Source organism: Megascapheus bottae, chromosome 11, assembly GCF_031878675.1.
Source record: "Megascapheus bottae isolate mThoBot1 chromosome 11, mThoBot2.hap1, whole genome shotgun sequence".
In the NCBI taxonomy this organism is placed as follows: Eukaryota; Metazoa; Chordata; class Mammalia; order Rodentia; family Geomyidae; genus Megascapheus; species Megascapheus bottae.
Window position 1 is genome coordinate 27,409,151 of NC_143519.1, and position 21,041 is coordinate 27,430,191.

The 21,041-nt window shown below is 32.8% G+C and overlaps 1 non-coding gene across 1 annotated transcript; it reads right to left on the reverse strand.

Annotated features, from left to right (window-relative positions):
- Window positions 1-1,119: 1,119 nt before the first annotated feature.
- Window positions 1,120-1,226, reverse strand: LOC150056852 (U6 spliceosomal RNA). Its single transcript, XR_016537204.1, has one exon. It is a non-coding gene; the product is annotated as a U6 spliceosomal RNA (small nuclear RNA).
- Between the last annotated feature and the right edge of the window lie 19,815 nt (window positions 1,227-21,041).

Sequence of the window (21,041 nt, forward strand, 5' to 3'; positions counted from 1 at the left end):
TGATCATATCTATCTATCTATCTATATCTATATCTATCTATCTATCTATCTATCTATCTATCTATCTATCTATATCTATCTATCTATCTATCTATATGTATATATATATATATATATATATATATATATATATATATATATATATATATAATCTGCCCAGGCTATACAGGTTCACAATCTTAGACTGGCATTTTTACTTATCTCTTCCTCTCCTCTTGTGCACTTACAAACAAATCCAATATCACCACCAAAGACATTTTTATAGCAAAACAAACAACAACAACAAAACCAACCTAATCCCTATGAGTTTTAAATCACTCTGGAACTACAGTATAATTCAACAAATACATATACAATCTGGTTCATCAACATCAACTATAGATCCATGAACTATGGAAATCCAATAAGGAGCAAAGGACCAGAGATTGAATGGCAAGAGGGGGAAATGAGAAGAGTAATGTATGGAAGGAAAGGATCAGTGTGAAGATAACTGTGATCTAAAGTGGGAGAAATGGAAAATAAATGAATAAAAGAAATAAAAAATAATAAAAGAAAAAATAATTAAGAAAATAAATAAATTAAACTTTAAAAAATTATAAAAAGGAAATAAAAATATATAAAAGAAAAAATAAAAATATATAAGAGCTCAATAATAAAAACAAATCATAATTATGAGTATTCAAAAAAAGAATCACTAAGATTTTAAAAAGTGACATTAGAATACAGGGGACTAAGTCAATAGCAATATACAAAATAAAACAAAACCATAAAAAATATATATAATCTGAATCAAGTACGTACATGAAGGAGGATATCTACTAATTGCTGTCACTATATTTCAAGAAGTAAAAGATCCACAATGAAAATGAAAGGAAAAAAAGCTTGGAGAAAAATGGGCAAAGAAAAGGACAAGTGAAAATGAAAAAGTAGTAAAATTTAAAAAATTATAATTAGAAAAATATTCTTCAGTTTTTTGGGGGAAATTTTTGTCTCCACTGAATTCAAGACCCAGTTTTTTTTTTTTGTTTTGTTTTGTTTTGTTTTGTTTTATGAAGTCTCATCTCTTTATTTTTCCTTAGGCTTAGTTGATTTTTCCAATCAGTTTGTTTGAATGGGCAGAAAAATATGGAATGCTTCACGAGTTTGTATGTCATCCTTGTGTAAGGGCCATGATAACCTTCTCTATATCATTTCAGTATTAGTATATGTGCTGTCAAGGAGAGCACTGTTTGAATGATTTTTAAGTCAGAGTATAATACTGAACTATTATGTGACATGATTAATGTGGTGGATTGATGGATTACATTTATTTTTTTATGAACAAAGGTGTGTGTGTGAATCCAGAGTTAGAATCAAGCTTATGGTGAATGGATGACTTCCACAGTTTCATTAGGGCCTTGGAGTCAAATGATTATGAAATGAGAAAAAACTAGCTACAAAGCTTTCCCAACAATGATTTAGTTGAAAGACTAAAGAATCAAGAAATATAAATTCCTAATCATAGTCTAACTATATCAGTACTGTCTCTTTTGTCAGATGCCTTATCACTCTGGTTATGCATCTTAAAGATAGATAGATAGATAGATAGATAGATAGATAGATAGAAAGAAAGATAGAGATAGATAAACTCTATCTCTATCTCTATTTCTATCTCTACCTATATATATTGTTGGGGCCAGGAGTTTGGCCTAGTGGTAGAGTGTTTGCCTAGCATCCACAAAATCCTGGGTTTGATTCCTCAGTACCATATACATATAAAAAGCTAGAAGTAGTCTGTGGCTCAAGTACTAGAGGTCTAGCCTTGAGAAAGCTCAAGGACAGTGCTCAGGCCCTGAGCTCAAGTCAAGGACTGGAAACATATATGTACACACACACACACACACACACACACACACACATATATATGTTGACATCAGACTCACTAGCTCATAGAATTGTAGAGATGATCAAAAGAACTAATTAATTCATGCTTGTGAATTTCAAAAGTCATGAAGTAGAATATAATAAAGGGTGAGGCATGCTGAGTAGTTTATATGAACAAATCTTGCAGCCAACATCAACCTCTTTCATAAGAAATTAGAAGTGCATCTGGAGTCCAGATGAAGCAAAAGCAGCATGAAGAGCATGAAGTTTATGTATTAAAACTCTTTTGGTAGGAAGATCAGAAACAGCATGGCTGGTAAAACCTGCTGGTAAAATTGTGTTATAGAACAAATATAGTAATTGTGTGAGGAAAAATAGTAAAACTAGAATGAATCTCTATTGCCTCAGAGAAAGACTGCTTCCTCTACTTACAGCCTATCGATGATATTCTTGTTAAACTTATATGCTAGAATTTACCATGATAAACCATACCTCCCATTAGTCATGTTCTTAATTAGTGCCCATCTATTCAATGTAGAATAACAGCTTTAATCAGTAGAATAAAGAGGAAGTAAATGTGAAAATTGTGTGTTTACATCTTAACAAGTCTGTCAGCTTCTTCCTTTGATTCTTGGAATCTACAATTTTAGGATTTTATTTTCCAAAGACCATTATTCTAAGAGGTAATCAATGGCCAGCCAGGATCCATTGTGAGTATTGTAGAGGAGGCTTTCTGGACTTCTCATATAAATCAGACTTTCACTTGAAAAAAAAGTTGTTAACATTTCACTCTATATAGCCATCAAAATATTAAGGTGTTGTTGATTTGATCTGTTATGTTCATGATATTTATTCCACTGAAATATAGAAATAAGATAATAATTAAGTAATTGAACATTGCTGTGTTTCTCTTTTATTTCTGCCATTAGAAGTTGCAAGTATGATTTTTTTAAACATGGTATGGAGATTTATCTTTGAGTAGTCTTAGTGAAGTTATAACCCTTGGTTCTTCCTTTCATTTCTTAGCTTTAGTTCATTAACTCTTGCCATTCCTCTCTTCTTGTACTTTTCTATTCCTATTACTTCTATTGATTTTAGTGGCTCATTTACTTTGTTATCTGAGATTTTAAGAAATAAAGTTATGTTATTATAAACTATTTTATTACCTTTAGATGTTGTTAAAAGATGATTAAATATTGCCCAAATATATTGAAATTGGACATTAAGGACTATCTGCAGACAGAAATATTGAGGTATATCAACTATCTTCATTTTATTTTAGCCCACTAACTTACTGTTTTTGTTATTAATGTTGCTCATATTTATTCTAATCCTGTAGCAAATAAAGCCAAACACATTTGACTAAATTCACAACCAATCATTATAGTAGTATTTGGGGATTTTCTCCCATCAAAGTATCAAAAATATCCTGGGACACTCTCAGACAGTGGACAGTTTGGCTCATATGTTTCCAATACTACTGTTACTTTTTTTTCTTTGACATATTCTATCAGTTTGAATTTTGTGAAAGTTTCCTATTACAGCTTAAAAATTCAGAAATGTTATTTCACTTCTCTCTTCATCAAAATAAAGCTGTAAATGTCTTAACAACAAACATTCTAGGCACACCCCATAGAAATCTGTAACAAGGATAAGATGAAATTAATAAGCATGAGATAATTACTTAAGAAGAAAGGCTCTAGATGGAAAATATATGCTTTCCCACCAAAAGGTGAACTTTGATGCTAAAGTAACATTTCATCTTTACTAAAGATTAAAATAATAATAACAACAATAATAATAAGGTAAAATGTCTGCAACATTTTCAATTTATCCTATGGTTACATGTATCCTAATGTATGCCCATTTGGAAATCTGCTTAGCTTATTTTCCTTGCTGATTTTTATAAGAATGTCACTCTCCCTTACCCAATGTAGTAGGTTGCATTGTTCTATGTTTATAGAAACAAATAAATGATTTGTACCATACAAATAATTTGTATGTCCGGGCTCGGAATCTTATGCCTGTAATCCTAGCTACTCAGGAGGTTGAGATTGAAGGTCAAGGTTGAAAGCCAGCCCGGGTACAAAAGGACCTGAGACTCTTATCTCGAAAACGGGAAGTGGGAGTGGCTCAAGGGTAAATTGGTAGCCTAGAGCTGAAGAGTTCAGGGACAGTGCTCAGGCCGGAAAAACTGTAAGTGGAACTGTGGCCCCAGAACCAGTACAAAATAAAATGCCCCCCACAAAAAGTATATGATATCTATTGTTAATATCTTAAATCCTACTTAATACTAAACCATTGATAATGCCAATTCCAAAAGACTGAAAGAAAAGATGAAGAAGTATTTCTATTAAGCTTCAAAGAATAATTCCTGCATATATGTGATTATTTAAATTTTCGTATGGGGAGGATTAGTTTCATCACATGAGCAAGGATCATTTTATTTTGTACCGGTTCTGGGGTTTGAACTCATGGTCTGGGCACAGTCCCTAGGCTTTTTGCTCAAAGATAGCACTCTACATTTGGGCCACAGTTCCACTTTACAGTTTTTTGGTGGTTAATTGGAAATGACTATTGTTTCCCGAATGGCTTCGAGCTGTGGTCCTCGAATTTCAGCCTCTCGACTAGTTGGAATTTCATATGTGAGCCACAACCATCAAGCTCGAGGAACATTTTTAGGACATAATTCAAAATGATTTTGTCATGATAAAGTCAGGGATTTAGCAGGCTTCTCAACGGGGACGCTAAGAGATAACATGAAAACAATAGGAAGGAAATTCCAGAAATGGTTCAGTAGCTAATTTGACTTTGGAATGTTTCAAGGCAAAGAAAAATTTAGCTTCATTAGTACAAATAACACAAATTTATTACTTTCCCTAATAACATTTAGAAGTGTGTGTGTGTGTGTGTGTGTGTGTGTGTGTGTGTGTGTGTAACAGATCTAGATCCCAAATCACTTTAGCCTCACCCTAGTTGTCAGGTACTAAAAACATAGGTTTATATTCCTCCAATTGTATGCTAACTTTATTTGTATTCTTTCCTGTATTTGTACAATTCTAGTGTTTTTAGTTGATAAATTTTCATGCAGATATTATAACACATTTTTCGACCACATGTTGGACCATTTGTGCACAAAAAAAATCCCCATCTTTATGTTTGAAATTTATGGGAACACAATTAAAATGAGAGGGGTCCAAAGGTATCAAGATAATTACATTTTTCTAATCTTACTAAACAAGATAAATTACCTGCAGGCCCTCTTATAAAAGATGAAATCTTCATAATAAGTGAATTAATCAAGCAGCAGCTTGCTACTGCTCTTGCATTTATAACAGAAATGATTCAAAGACTTATTTTATGGGGAAATTAATGGAAACAGGCTTTTCATTCTTCTGCACCAATTGAAAACCTCAGCAACCAGCTGCCCACTTGTCAAGAAAACAGAAAGAAGCTGGAAACAAAGATAAATAAAAACACCTTTTTCCTGGCACTTTTGAAGAGAAAAAGGAGCTCTCATTTACAGCAGCCATCTGTTTGTTATTTAATGTGGGTGAATTACATGCTGTAATGAGTTTGTTTCTGCATCACTCAGTGCAATGGAACACAAGTTCACTCTCATAATGTGCAGCAGTTTTTAAAAGCTAATCATTTAATTGGACACAATCGTCAATGACAAATGGAGATGTAAAAACTCAGCCAGCTGTAGAGTGAATATGTAATCATTGTGAAATCATATTATTTTACACGCATGAGGACTTCTTAATAGTATCTGATGTTGGCGATCACTACGGACTCCAAAGAACTGAAGAATCATGGAGAAAAGAAAGCCATTCGAAATGGCTTTATGTAATTGGCTCCTATCAATATGTGTATTAGAATACCACTTGACTTAGGCATATAAAGTCCCTCAAACAGTCATTACAGTTGTAAATTTTGCTTTTTTATGTTTTAAAAAATATTACAGCAATAGGCAAGAGTCATTGTTCAAGAATAGCTTAACTTTCTTTCTTTTTAAAATTTAGTTTAGTAGTTTGCAAAGATTTTTTGCTTTTATAATTGGTATCCAAACAGATAAATATGAACACTTAGAAGATGATTTGTCAATGTCTATAAATGTTTTAACTCATATACATACTAACACACATTGCATGCACACATTGTATGTCTTATAAAGAATTTAATCATTGCATTTTTCACATACTTATTAGCCAATTTCCACATTATAGTTTCCAATTCCTAAGCATCCCAAGAAATGAAAGTAGAATATAATCACAGTTATTGATTAGGCTACTTCAGTACTCAATCGTTCAACCTTCGAATTTTTGTTTCTGTTATTGTTGAGGACTTACAACAATGATATTTTTATTTTTGTTGTCTTTCTTATACTATTAAACTTAATGAAAAATTCTCATTCTTATTGTATTTAATCCAATATAATTAAATATATAGTGGACTATATCTGTACTCCATTTATTATTCATTTTTATTATCTATCTATCTATCTATCTATCTATCTATCTATCTATCTATCTACTTATGGCTAGTTGTCTATCTAGCTATTTATCTATAGCTAGCTAGCTATTTATTTTTGTCAGTCATGGGGCTTGAAATCTGTGCCTGGGTGCTGTCCCTGAGCTATTCAGCTCAAGACTAGTGCACTACCAGTTTAAGATACATTGCCACTTCCTGTTTTTGAATAGTTAATGGGGATAAAAGTCTCAAAGAACTTTGCTGCCTGGGCTTGGTTTGAACCACCATCTTCAGATCTCAGCCTCTTGAGCAGCTAGAATTACAGGTGTGAACCACAAGAGTCTGCCTAGTATTAGATTTAAAAGCACATTTCAGAAGGAAAGGTAAAAAAAAAATATCCTATTTTAAAAGCTGTTACCGTCCAAAAATTGTATCATTCTTTTTTATGCCATACTCCACAATACACAACTTAAATTATATGTAGTTAAAAAAATGCTTTATTTTGCTGGGGACTGTTGTTTCATGCATGCAATCCTTGCTGCTCAGAAGGTGAGATCTAATGATTATGGTTCAAAGCCAGCTCTAGCAGGTGAGCTGTCTTATCTCCAAGTAACCACCACAAAACCAGAAGACAAGCAGCAAATGGTAGAGCACTATCCTTGAGCACAGAGGCTCAGGGACAGCTCTCAGGACCTGATTTCAAGCCTCAGGTCTTATAGGAAGGTAATATTTTATTCGTAATGTGAAGTTTTAATGGTTTTCATATGCTTACGATTTTGTTCCCTTTTTACATTGAAAGCCAGTATTTTGTTTATTGATCATAAACCTCTAAAACACAAATGCAATGTTTTTTTTCTTTACATTCCTTTACAGCCTGGTGACTCTTTAATAAGTTTGTTTAATATATAAACAAACTAATACTTAGAATGAGCAGGAACAAGCTTTGAACTCTCTCAGTGAATAAACACATGAAAATAGTGCATATTTTAACATGTTTTGTACTGAAGCATAAACATAGAAATTCTTGACATAAAAACAACAGACAATACTAAAAACATAATTCCATAAAAGCAGAAAAATTTCACATTATTGAAAGGAAACACATTTTTAAAAAAAGAAACACCTTAAGTTTACCATATAATTAGTCAGGAATTAAGAAAAAGAGAGATGATTTATAAATTAAGGAAATAGTTCAAATATCCAGTAAATATAATCTGAAAGAAACAAACTGCCACTTTTTTCTGGTAAATGATTAATAGATAAAAATGCTGAGTAAATTATATGAAATATAGTTTCTATGGTAAACTAGAAGTCAGCCCTATGAATAAATCCATACCAGTATAATTAGATTGATAATTATCTTGGGTGAACCTCATTTAATCATGATGTTTAAGTTCCATGTGTTTAGACAAAGCTAATCTGATATGAAGAAATTATTTCACATTAGCAAGGGATATGATGGTAGATCTAGACATCTGTTGATAGGATGGTATGATAAAAAGATAATTACTCATAGAAGACATTGCCTCATCTTAAAAATTTGCTTTGCATTGAGTTTTAAGACTTGATATTAGCCCTGAGAATCTAAGAGTATACAAAGGGAAAGAGTTATATGCAATTAAAATGCAATTTGAATCCTCCATGCCATAGTTAGGAAGAATGAGAGAGTAATGTGGAAATTACATTCAGGAGGGGTACACAGTATCAATGAAGATCCATAAGTGAGGAGCACTGAACTATAGCCCTTCTTTTCTTTTCTTTTTTTTTTTTTTTTTTTTTTTTTGCCAGTCCTGGGCTTGAGCTCAGGGCCTGAGCACTGTCCTTGGACTTTCCTCAAGGCTAGAGCTCTACCACTTGAGCCTCAGCACCACTTCTGGCTTTTTTCTATGTATGTGGTACCAAGGAATCGAACCCGGGTCTTCATGCATGCTAGGCAAGCACTTTAACCACTAGGCCAAACTCCCAGCCCTGACTATAGCCCTTCTTATGAAAGGTTTTTATAAGAACACAAGTGTAATTACTTGTGTGCAGTGTATATATTTCACATCTCACAGTGCATAGTGGCCCTATTTGGAGAAATTCTTTATTTCCAATGAAGAGGAAAGCATTGCAAACATAGATCATTTTAAGATTTTATACAAGACTCTTTGTGGTCAAAATATTGAATTCTATTACTTTTCAAATCAAATTTATGAAGAATCTACACTATTGAGCTATTCAAGAAATAAACTCATGAAAAACCTTCCCAATCCTAGATTTCCAAATTACTGCAGTGTGTACATTAACATGGAGTCACTGTTTATAGGCATATTACATTTTGTCTGTCACTGTCAAATGTCAAGTGCTCAACAAATATTTAATTTTGTGGTTGATAATTTTTGAAATATACAGTTAATAATTTACATATGATTTCTAAGAATATCTTTATCAACTGATATTAAAATTTCCAATGACAATACATATAAAATGTCATGTTTTTCTAAATGTTCAAGGACCTTTTCTGCATTTTTGTGTGCTGAAACATACATTTTATTAACTTTGTAATTCTTTGCTCATGTTCATGTCAATCACTTTGAACTATTAACATGCTTTTTGGTTCCTAACAATTAACAGTGATTAAAAAATCGTACAATGAACTGAATCTCTAAAAGCAGAAAATTAAATATTCGCAATGTTTTATAAAGAGCCTTGTATTTAGCAGGTGTTCAATAGTCATATTCATGGTAAATAGTTGTTTAGAGAAGATAAAAATGAAATGTAGAACCAAGACAGGTGGAAGGGTATCAATATATGTGAATTAATGCACCTTCTGTCTGGCAAATATCATGTAACCCTTCTATTAATTACAACAAAAATATATGAAAAAAATGAAATGTAGAGGCAAAAATAATGAATAATCAAGACCAAACATATATTTAAAGATTTCTTTTTTTCTTTAAATAGTAAAATATCTCCGTAAAATTAAAAAAAAAAACCTCTGCTATAAACAATTGTTATATTGGAGGAAACTGAGACTATAGGAAGTTTGTCTTCAAAAAAAAGAACAGATTAACATCCAAGGAACCATTAAACACTATTCCTACCCACCAAAAAGTACTTCTTTAGAATTGTTCTATTGTAACAAAATTAAACACATACAATAAATAGTTGTTTGAGATAGTATGCACAAAACAGTTTTATATTTTTCAGGAGCAGAATTATCATTGTGAGTTTTATTTTTTCATGACATCATGCTCACAGGGCATCAACAGTTTTAGTTTGAATCGGGTGGAGTGGGAAAGAAATAAGTGGTAATTCACAGCTCAGAGTTTGGGTATGTTCAAAATTATATTGTCATTAAAATCTCATAAATGTGTCCTAAATCACAAAATTTCATTTCAGAAAGAAGTATCCCTGTTTATTATTAATTCAAAGAGGTCACAGTTATTGAAATTTTCTCCTAAATTTTTTGGACAATTCTAAAAAACAAGTGGCATAAAGATTTTTTTTTCATCATTTGTATAAAGAAAGTATTCCTATGGAGACATTATTTGAAATGTATAATTGACTCAAATTGTTTTTAATGTATTATGGGTAAAACTTCCCTTTCTTTAAGATGTTAATAACTACATTAATTCCAATATTTTAATATAAATGAATATTAATACTAATTTTGATTTTTGAAAGTTTAAAAGCTGTATAAGTAGGTAAAATATTTAAGAACTTCCAAAAACAAAATACTGTCCCTAACTAGAAATTCAGGGAGATTGTCTAAGATGTTAAAAGTCTCAGGCTAGTTTACTTGTCCATGAGTTTGTCTTGTAGTCATCCTATGTACATCAACAAGCCCTAAGGTCAGGTAATCACAACTAGTACATTTTGGGAATAAAGTGTGAGGTGACCAAGCACAGAATTTTTTTTTTTACATTTTATATTCCTTAGGCCCTGTGTGGAAGAAGGAATAGCATTTACATAAAAGTCCAAGCTTCAAATTCTTTACATATTTCATTCCACACATACAACAATAACCACAATACACTACTTCATATTTTCTAGAAATAGTAGCATCTGATTTAGTTTTCTCTATTAGCAATGTGGAAATTATTTGGTTCATTCTCATTCTGTATTTTACATAGTTAGAAAATATAGTAAAAATATTTCCAGTAGACACCGAGTTTTCTTTACCTTCCTTACTCATTGCATTACAATGGAAGTTCTAACAATTGCTAGCCATTTAGCAGTCTTTTGCTGTTTGACATTTGTAAAGAAATTTACATCTGTCAATCAGTAGATTGAAGATGCATGAAAAGTAAAGAAATCAGCCATAATTCTCACTGAAATTCAAACAACCCTGGGGTAATAAGGAAATTGTTCTGATGGTAAATTATTTCTTTTAACTGAAATATTATAAAGTAATGTATCATCATGTCTAGATATTGTTCTTACCAGTATTATAACTCATCCATTAAATGTCATAGAAGATCCTGCATCTGGGCTCTAATTTGAGTAGGAAATAACCGATGTCTAAAATGTTTGAGGTAAAATAAAATAGGAAGATAGATTAAGCACAATGCATTTGCTATAAACAAGTAATGTAACACATTTCAGAATAATACTGTGTTTCTAATACAATGTATGTGTTCCTAAATGCTACTTTGAAAATTTAAAAAAATAATCTTCGTTTGTTGGGATGCTGGAGCTATTTGCCCTTTGCGATGGTTAAGTATGAGAAAAGTCATCACTCATATCTTTGAGTTTTTCTTCACACATTATACTTTTACAGTCCCTAACTTATTTTCTTCTAAATTTTTGGCTTATTACTGATTATATTTTCTAAAGACCAATAGAGAATACAATGATCAGTAACAAGTAACTAAGTTATTGGCTTGTGTTTTCTTACTTTATTTCCAGGCAATGATTAGTTGTTTCATTGAATAATTATCCCTTCAAGAATGATTCCTATTTTGAGAAAAGCTTGGCATTTTCTAAACCATATACATTCAGTCTTCCAACATAGGAAGGGTAAGTAATAAAAGTTACTGTAAGTAAATGAAAACAGAACAAATTCATGTGAAAATCTAAGATCCTTAATGAAATTTTGTGGAAAATTTGAATTTTGAAAAATCCATGCCAATGTGTAAGATGATGTCACTATTATAGCCAAGGACATGATTTTGAATGATAAACCATGTTGCCAATGTGAAATTCTTAAATATTCACCAATCCATGAATTAAATCTCTAGATAGAATACCCTGCAAGGGAGCCTGCTCAGTAGCTGAAAGCACAAACTTACTCAGATATGCGGTCTTGCCTGGTTGATATTTTACCTTACATAATTTTTATTAGTATCTGATCTAGAAAAAAATGCATTCATGGTTAACAGCTCAAATCTCTTCTACATGAAAATAGTAATGAATAATTTAAAGGGTTTAAAGTGTTGATAAGATTAAGAAACACGTATGTTTGTAGGTTGCATATTATCATTTCTACTTATTAAATTCCACAAATGCTATTAGATCATCTTAATAATACCAACATGAAGTAGCAGGTAAACGTTTCTCACATGGCTGGATATGCACACACACACACAAAATTGTTGCCATTAAAAACTTCATGCACTTTACTATTTGATTTGGGTGCCCTGGACTCTTTTATTTTCACTTTTCCATTTCTAAATGCTTACAGAGACTCTCTTAATACAGCTAAAACTCAGTATGCCACAAATAACACTGTGTACTGGGTTATTTGACTGAGAGTTGAGGAAATGATAACTGACAACCAAAAAATTTAAATAAGCTTAAAAAGTTGAATTGGGTTCATGAGAAATGAGAGTGGTAGGTTTTGTTGTTGTCATTTTTGTTGTTGTTGTTGCTCTCCAGTAGTATTGAAATAATATCCAGAAAGATGAACAGAGTTTATTCAGTGAAGAGATAATAAAAAATGGCCACATCAGCTAATGAGCAGTGAGACAAGATACTAGTGCCCCAGCTGTGGGGCTGGGCTATTGCTTTATGCCAGCCTCCCTGCTTTTTTTCCCCTCGGCAGGCAATCTGTCAGATGAATATGGGAATGTTTGAAGCAGGCTCAGCCTTCTCCATGGCATCTGTGGCCACAGGATGGCCGGCTGGCTTGAACTAGTGATTGCTTTGCTTGAACCTCTATTAGATTGTGACCCGCCAAAAAAGCAGGGTTGACCAGAGACATGCCATGAACCAAGGCCCACACTTGGGGTCCTGGCTCCTGGTGGGGAAGGGGTAAAGTTGGCAAAAATGGTGTAAACCTGTAGGCTGTCAAATGCTTGCTTCTTCAGTGTCACACTGATCTACAAAACTGCATAATTCTATGATTTATTAACCAGACTAGGACCTATTCAAAGGTGGTGATAACAATAAGCCTGACATGTCCCTGTGCAAACTCGAATATTTTTTCAATTTACCTAAGGATATGTTTAAGTATCATCATCCTTTAAAAATACAAAACTTATATGTCAAGCACATTGGCTCACACCTGTGATCTTAGCTATTCAGGAGGCTGAGATTTGAGGAGCACGATTCAAAGCCACCTGAGGCACTAAAGTCTTTGAAATTCTCTAATTAACCACTAGAAAACCAGAAGTGGCGCTGTGATTCAATGGATTGGGTTGTAGACTTCAGTTGAAGAGCTCAGGGACACACCTAAACCCAGGGGTAAGAGGATAGACTTAAGCTGAAGAGCTCAGGGACAGTGCCCAGGCCAGGAATTCAAGCCCCATAACCGAGCAAAAGAAAAAAAAAAGTTGGCATAGATAAAATTATGTTGAATAGAGATATGTCTGTGATATTTCAAGCAATCACTAAGAGAGCTAAAATATTTATTATGAGCATCAATGGATAGTATTCTTGATTCTGTACTGGTGCTAAAGATAAATCCGTAGGGGGAAAAATGTGATAACTCTTCAGCATTTAGAAAAGTTCTGTATCCAGCAAAATCGTAAACCTATCATAGTTCTACCAGAGTCTTTGAATAACTACCAACCAATGCAACATAAAAGGAAACTGTCAGTTGGACAATGATTCCTGTCTAACTGAATACTCCATCATTGAAAGTAGTCATAATGTCCCTCTTTGCTTAAAAAATCCAATCTAGCTTCGTATTATTTGAGACTTGTTTACAAGTGAGTCTTACTACACTATGGGCACAGTAGAGCTAAGTTTGATTACACTTGGCTTTTTTTTACTCAAATGAAGATGTCTGTCTCTGAGTTGCTTTTAATACATACATACAAACAAATACACATAAACACAAATACACACAAATACATACACACAATTCCAATCTTCCATGTGGCTTTCATAATTTTATACTTATATGTTTTATATCAGCATCAAATAAAATCTATTAACCTTTTATTTCCCCAATCCTTGAATTATTTTTAACCTGTATTATTATTTTTTTTTGCCAGACCTGGGGCTTGAACTCAGAGCCTGAGCACTGTCCTTGGGGTCTCTGGAGGCTAGAGCTCTACCATTTGAGCCACAGCAGCCCTTTTGCTTTTTTCTATGTATGTGCTCTGAGTTCAAGCCCCAGTTCTGGCAAAAAAAAAATATAATACAGGTCTTTGTGCTTGCTAGGCAAGCACTCTACTATTAGGCCAAACTCCTGGCCCTTATCTATATTATTATTATTATTATTATTATTTATTTATTTATTTATTTATTTTTGCCAGTCCTGGCCTTGAGCTCAGCACCTGAGCACTGTCCTTAGACTTTCTCAAGGCCAGAGCTCTACTACTTGAGCATCATCACCACTTCCAGCATTTTTCTATGTATGTGGGACTGAAGAATCAAATCTAGGTCTTTAAGTATGCAAGGCAAGCACTCTACCACTAGGCCAAACTCCCAGCCCCCCTTATCTGTATTATTTTTAACTGTTGTATGCAGTATGTTCTGCTGATAACTTAGATTCAAAGTCTTTCAGTATTGCTATATCCCTGGAACAAGCAACCACAGCCTAAGGCCCCAACCCAAACCAATTAGCTTCTATGTTGATTTGCCAAAAAATAATAATTGGGCTACTCATAATATAATTTATATTGTTGAGAATTATGTAAAGATTAGTTGAGAAAGATATATGCCTCCATTAGGCTTTCCTTTTCAAGATCAAAAGTAATAACATGTTTATGCTTTTTGAATCATTTTTTCTTGATCACTAAATGTATGATGCTTTTATCATTTAAAAAGTTACAACTTTGATACCTATGCTATTTTTACAGTGCTTACACAATGATCATTTTGGTTAGAAAAATATAATGAAAATATTATCTACATTGTTTTGTCTGATTTATGTAAATTTGTAGTGTGCTCTACAAATTACAATGAAATACTACAATCTAGCTATATGTAAGGCTTGTTTACATGACAATGTACCCATTTCAGAGCTGAGCAGTAGAATATGCTTTCCTAATGATTGATTTTTATTATTCATTTTCTTAAGTCCCACATAAATCAGAAAATCCTTAAGGTCAAGGGGGTTATTAAAACATACTACCTTATCTTCTCATATTTCTCTGTATTTGTCACTATACTTATGATATTGAGTATGGATTTTGAATTTGTCTCAGATGTAAGATAGTGCCTTAGTTTGCTAGAAGAAAGTGCATAAGACTTTGAACTGTCTAGTATAATTACTCTTGAGAGGAGAGGCAAGCAGAAACCTAGTTTATTTTGATGCTTGCCAGCATAACTAAAATGCCAACATGGAAGGAGCTCAGAAGAAAAATGTTGGAATCTTTCAGATGTTAAAGGGGAGGAGGATAACAAAAAGCACAAAAAAGACAGCAAAATCAATAGATGTGCTGATGTATTCACTTTTATTACCGAACTTTGAGGGTTTTGAACTGAATTCCAGCTATTTCCCATGTCCCTAGATATAATGAAGGGATGATATAGACTTCAGTAAGTTATGGGGTTTATCTCATACATGTGAGTGCCTCATAACTTATTAGTGCCTGGAGCTATAATGAGTTATGTTACAGTTCTCATACAGAGCCTACAGAACTTGTAACTCACCCAAACCCTGGGCAATTTCATTTATTTAATGCCTTTTTAGTATTAGAGTTTCTAATCCAGAATTTGTTAATTTTTTTCATAGTTATTTGCTAGTGTCCCGTGTGGTATGTTAAATTCAAAAGGTCAGAAGTCCCTATATATTTTGCTGAAGTGAACATTCCCTGCCACAGCATCTAAAGAATAATATTTGGGGGTGGCACACTAATACATCATGTCAAGCTGACATTTATATCATGAAGTTTACTGTTTTCTGGTGATATTGTTCATAATATAAGCCTTTGACTTGTTTGCAATCACAAGTTGGTAGGATATAGTGTTCTGTTAAGGAGCTCTAGTGGAGGTTGGCAATGAATATATGACTGCTCTACAAATTTTCAGAGATGTTTTGCCCTTTCATTTTGGTAGGAGTACAGAGGAGATGATAAAAGGGTCTATTCATCAAATGTTATTTCTGTGGGAGGATCTTCACATTTTCCTGGATTCCTTTTTTTTCAGGTGGCCAGATGTGTATATATGTGGTTCATCATTCTGAACAACAGCCCCAAAGAAAATTGCATTTGTTGGAACTGATTCCCAAAATAAAGTTGTATTAAAAGTGGTCTTTTGAACGTAATAAAACAAGATTGCTCTGGGGTTGAATTTGCTTCTCAACAGTGGCCTTGGCTTTTCCTAGATTTTTGCCCCAGAATTGACAAATAACCATAGATATCAGATACATTTTTTCATTGCTAAAATGCATTTAATTTCCTTGAAAGGATGGTTAAGAAATATTTTAAAAGAAACTGAGATAAAAAAGCTCAATGAGTAAAAATGATCTTGAATGAATTCTACATTTACTTTCTTAAATCCTTAGAATAAAAGAATCAAGATTTATAAATAATGCCCCTCCTCCTTCAATAACCATGGTAACAGATTTTACTCCCAACATTATTGGCTACCTCCCTATAAGAGATAATGTATATAATTTCATTTCACCTTACATTCAAATGTGTTTTTGCCCTTTTTGCTGTATATTCAATAAATGCAAATACATTTCACAAGAAATATACAATATTTAAGAAGAACTTAATGCCTGGAAACAATAGATTATAATATATTTCAAAGTCAAATGTAATTATTCTTGAATCTTCTCCTTTCCTGGAACATCTTTACAATTTCTCTTCCTTATTTCTGTGAGTAGTTGATAGATGATAGAATTTGTACATTCCATTTTCAAAAGAACTAACACTTGCTAATTCTAAAAGTAAAAAGTCCATTAGAAAAAGACCTAATTAAAATAAAGTAGTTGAAATCCCTCGAGTAAACTGGTTTTTCCCCTAAGAGCTCAGTTGCAATCAAGGAAAGCAGATAAATATCTATGCCATCGAACTTGACAGTCCTGAAATTAAGCTTCTTTAAAAAATTAAAGAATTTTTTATAATGTATTGTATATTATAAACAAACTGAAAACACTTCACTATACTATCTTTTATTCTCTATACTTTCCCTCTAATCACCATTATGTTACTTCCAATTTTATGTTTATTCCTAAATTTTGCTCATTTTACATTAAAGAGCAATTCATTGTATTATGAACAGGATATAAAACGAAATAATTTAATGAGATGCTGACAAGCCCAAATGAGAGATGCAAGAAAGCGTTATAAAGAAAATGAACAAGGACCCTCACTAATAAATGCTAAGGATGGGACCAAAGGAAGGCAAGGGCTTGTGTTCACAACAAAGTGGCAAGCTGCTTTATGTTATTTCTTATCTCCATTGTCTTCATACCACTTCTAAACAATAGCAGTAACAACAAATCCTTGGAGTTCTGCTGAAAACTGCCTAGAAACAACAATTACTATGCTTCTATATTGGAAAATAAAATCAAACGTGGCAAAGTCTGTAGCGATGTACACAGAGTACAATGTAAAATGCCTCCTGCCTTTACCCAGAAACTGGGCAGGTCATTTTCAAAGTTCATCTGAGATATCAGGTTAGGAGGAGATAGTCCATACTTGGATAATTATATATCCAAAAATGAAATAGGTTTTAAAATATAATAAATATTTATTCAGTAATAGAAATTATAATGAGTCAGGGCACACAGACACATGTGAATCAAAATATCAGCTTTAAAATACTTTCCAATTATTAGAATATGTGGGTATATGATATTTGCTCTAAAAGCAGCTCACTAATCTGGAATATGAGCTAATAGAAACTATATAAGCATGTAGAAAACAACTAATAAATGCCTTTAAAACAAAAGAACATATAAAAAGGTAAATAGAAATCTAGAAATACAAGATTTAGACTGGGACTGGGAGTGTTGCCTAGTGGTAGGGTGTTTGCCAAGCATACATGAAGCCGTGAGATTGATTCCTTGGTACCACATGCACATAAAAAAGCCAGAAATGGCACTGTGTCTCAAGTGGTATCCTTGAGAAAGCTTAAGGACAGTGACAGGCCCTGAGTTCAAGCCCTGGAATGGTGGATTTCACAGAGGAAATGAGGCCGATAGAAACTTTCTCTGGAGATATTAATGGACTGCAGCAGTCTGTTTATGTTTGTGTCCTTCCTTCATTAGTTCACTTGTTTTCGCAGTGCTGGGAATGGAATCCACACTCATAATCCTGGCAAGACATGAGCTACTCCCAGCATTACCTTCACATACCTTGCTTAACAACAAACAAACAAGCAAATAAAAAAAAATGCCCTTACAGTTTAGTAAAAAACAAAAAAAGAAAGAAAAAAAAGAAAAGAAAAGAAAGGAAAAAGATCTTCATTCCTTAAAATGCTACTTATTAAAATATAAAATGTATATGTGTAGTTGATATTTCATTAACTGAATAATTAATATGTAATTCTTATATGTAAGTGGAGCTGCAGCTCTACTTCCAGGGTTTAGGTAGTGAATTAGAGATAAGGGTCCCATGACCTTTCCTACCTGGGCTGGTGACAAACTGCTACCAATCCTCAGCTCTCACCCTCCTGAGTACAGGGTTAGAGTTGTGAGCTACCAGGGTCCTACCCCTGGGAGAATATTTAAAGCTGATCAGGATTACTACATTTCTGGATGAATGCATCATGCCACTATATATCACACATTTTGTTGATGAACAGCTTTAAAGACATGGATATCCATGTGAGGAGAAAGAAAACATGTGAAGAAAAAAAGTTCATCACAAAACAAATTTTGTAAGTAGCAATGATCTACTTCAACTACCTGCCAGCTTCAAGGAGCTTCCCTTGCCATCTCAAACTATTACCATATGTGGAGAATATACCTGAATACATACATGCATATATATACATATATGTGTGTATGTATGGACATATATCTACAGTATATAACATATAAATATGTGTATAAAATATATGTATATATGTAAAATATATAAACATATACATATCATGAGTAGCTGGGATTATAGGCATTGGATACCAGCATCCAGCTCTAGCAATGATATATTATTCTATAAGGTAATTATCTCCCTTACTAAAACTAAATTCAAAATTATTTAAAAGTATCTCTAATCCTTCAGCAATATCTTATATTGGCAAATGTATTTGTTTAGACCAATCTGTTTCCATCCTGTTTGAATTGTGAGCTAATGTAAAAAATCTGACTCTTTGATGGGTCATTTCAGAAATGAGCTTATTTGTTAGAAAATCAAGTTTAAGCAGCATATGTATTAATCCATTTTACAGAGATATAAACACTGATGTCTTAGTAAAGAACGAATTCAAGATACTTGGAAGAAAACCTTTCTTTCACTGATGATGTAATTTAAGGAAAAAGTAACTTCAATCAATATATCCAGCCTAATAAATATGTGCATTACAAATACTTTTGTGTTCATTCCAAATACTTCTTAGACTATTGATAACATGATGCCCTGGGATAGCAGGATTTGAGAAATATAAATTAAACTATGACCCCTCTCATAACATGGAGTGTGAAATGCTTCTAGTGACTTGAGGGGAGAGGAAATGACCCTAAACTTAGGGGCAAATGACTGGTTTAATCTCTTTTTTTAAATGATGGTTCAATTTTTATATATAAAACTGTAAGTAAAATTGTACAAAATTGTGTGTGTGTGTGTGTGTGTTTGTGTGTGTGTATGCATGTGTGGTCTTGAAGATTGAACCTAGACTACAGATATGCTCTTAACTTGCTATAATTCTTAATCACATCTATAATATTATTTTTTTGCCATTTTGGAGACTTGACATCAGAGCCTTGCCCTCCTTTAGCCTGCTTTCTTACAATTAATGCTGTACTACTTGTGCCACGACTCTTGATTTGCTTCTTGCTCATTGACTGACAATGTTATTGCTCAAATTTTCTTCCATAGCTATGCTGTAACTGCCATCCTTCATTTTCAGTCACCTGAGAAGACCTGGAATGTAAATTCTAACCAGTGCTTGGATTGTTTCCCACTTTTATGCTTTGAGTAAGGCTTTTATCCTATTTCTTACTGTACAGCATGTCTGTATCTTGTGATAGATAAAAGATGCTAGATAGATATAGACAGCTAATTTATTATTAGTAATAGTCTTATAAAATATCCCTGATGTTACATATAACTGCCTTTAAGTGAATTCAAACATATATCTCACAACATTCTATGTTCTAACTTTCATCTCATTTTAAAATGACTTCTTTAGAGATTGTTCTTTGTTTTTTACTTTCTCTCCCACTGTAAGATGAAAGAATTGCCCAACATCCATCAGCAAGTACATCAGTAATATTGGAAACATTGTCATAGATTTAACAATGTCTTCTATTTCATTTAACACATAAGTGGAACAAGATATCTTCGAGCTGTCACCTGCTTTAAAAAGGACACTTCATACTGTGCTATTTTTTAATAAAGATCACTTACTATATCAGCAGGTATTTTAATCTCGATTGTTTCAATCATTTAAATAGAGTACACTTTGAAGGGCATTTATTTTTCTATTAAATACTTTTGTCTTGTCATGCAATCTTAAGGAATGAATACAATACAATTTCGGATGTCTTCCTTTGGTGTATTTTTTTTCTTTCATTCAAATGACTAATATATAGAGTAGCTCTTTGTTTTTGAAGGTCAGGTGACAATTACACTAACTATAAACATTCATTCTATTCCACCGTTAAGTGTTTTCTACTTTAAATTGCTTCTAAATCTTTTCTCACCCACCTTAAATCCAATATTTATTTTAACCTTGAGCTGTCTAAGACCTTTAATATGAAGCTTCAAAGCATTTTAAAAAATCGTATCCTTTTTAAATCTTTCTCATTTGAATGCAAGTGCATTGAAAGCTCAAACAGTGTTGGTTGTTCTTATTGAAGTTTATAATGCTTTAGATATTCAAATCAGCTCTATGTCTTCCATTTGTTATGCAAATCTTTAAACTTTATATACTGCATGGTTTATCTACATTAATACAGCTTTCACTAACAGGTCTTGCTGGAGCAGACAGACATATACTCTAAAGGTGCACAATTTTAGTGTCTTGAATTACCATAAAATCATAAAAATAGTGTGTATTGCTTTACTCTAATCAGACTCAGTTTTATGTGGTTGTTGAAAGCCCTTTTACATTCCATTCTATGTCTGGAGGTCTGTGTATAAAACTGATTCAGAAAAAGCAAAGTGAAGACACCTGCTGGCTTATAGCACAAATACTAAAATATCTTAGAGCCT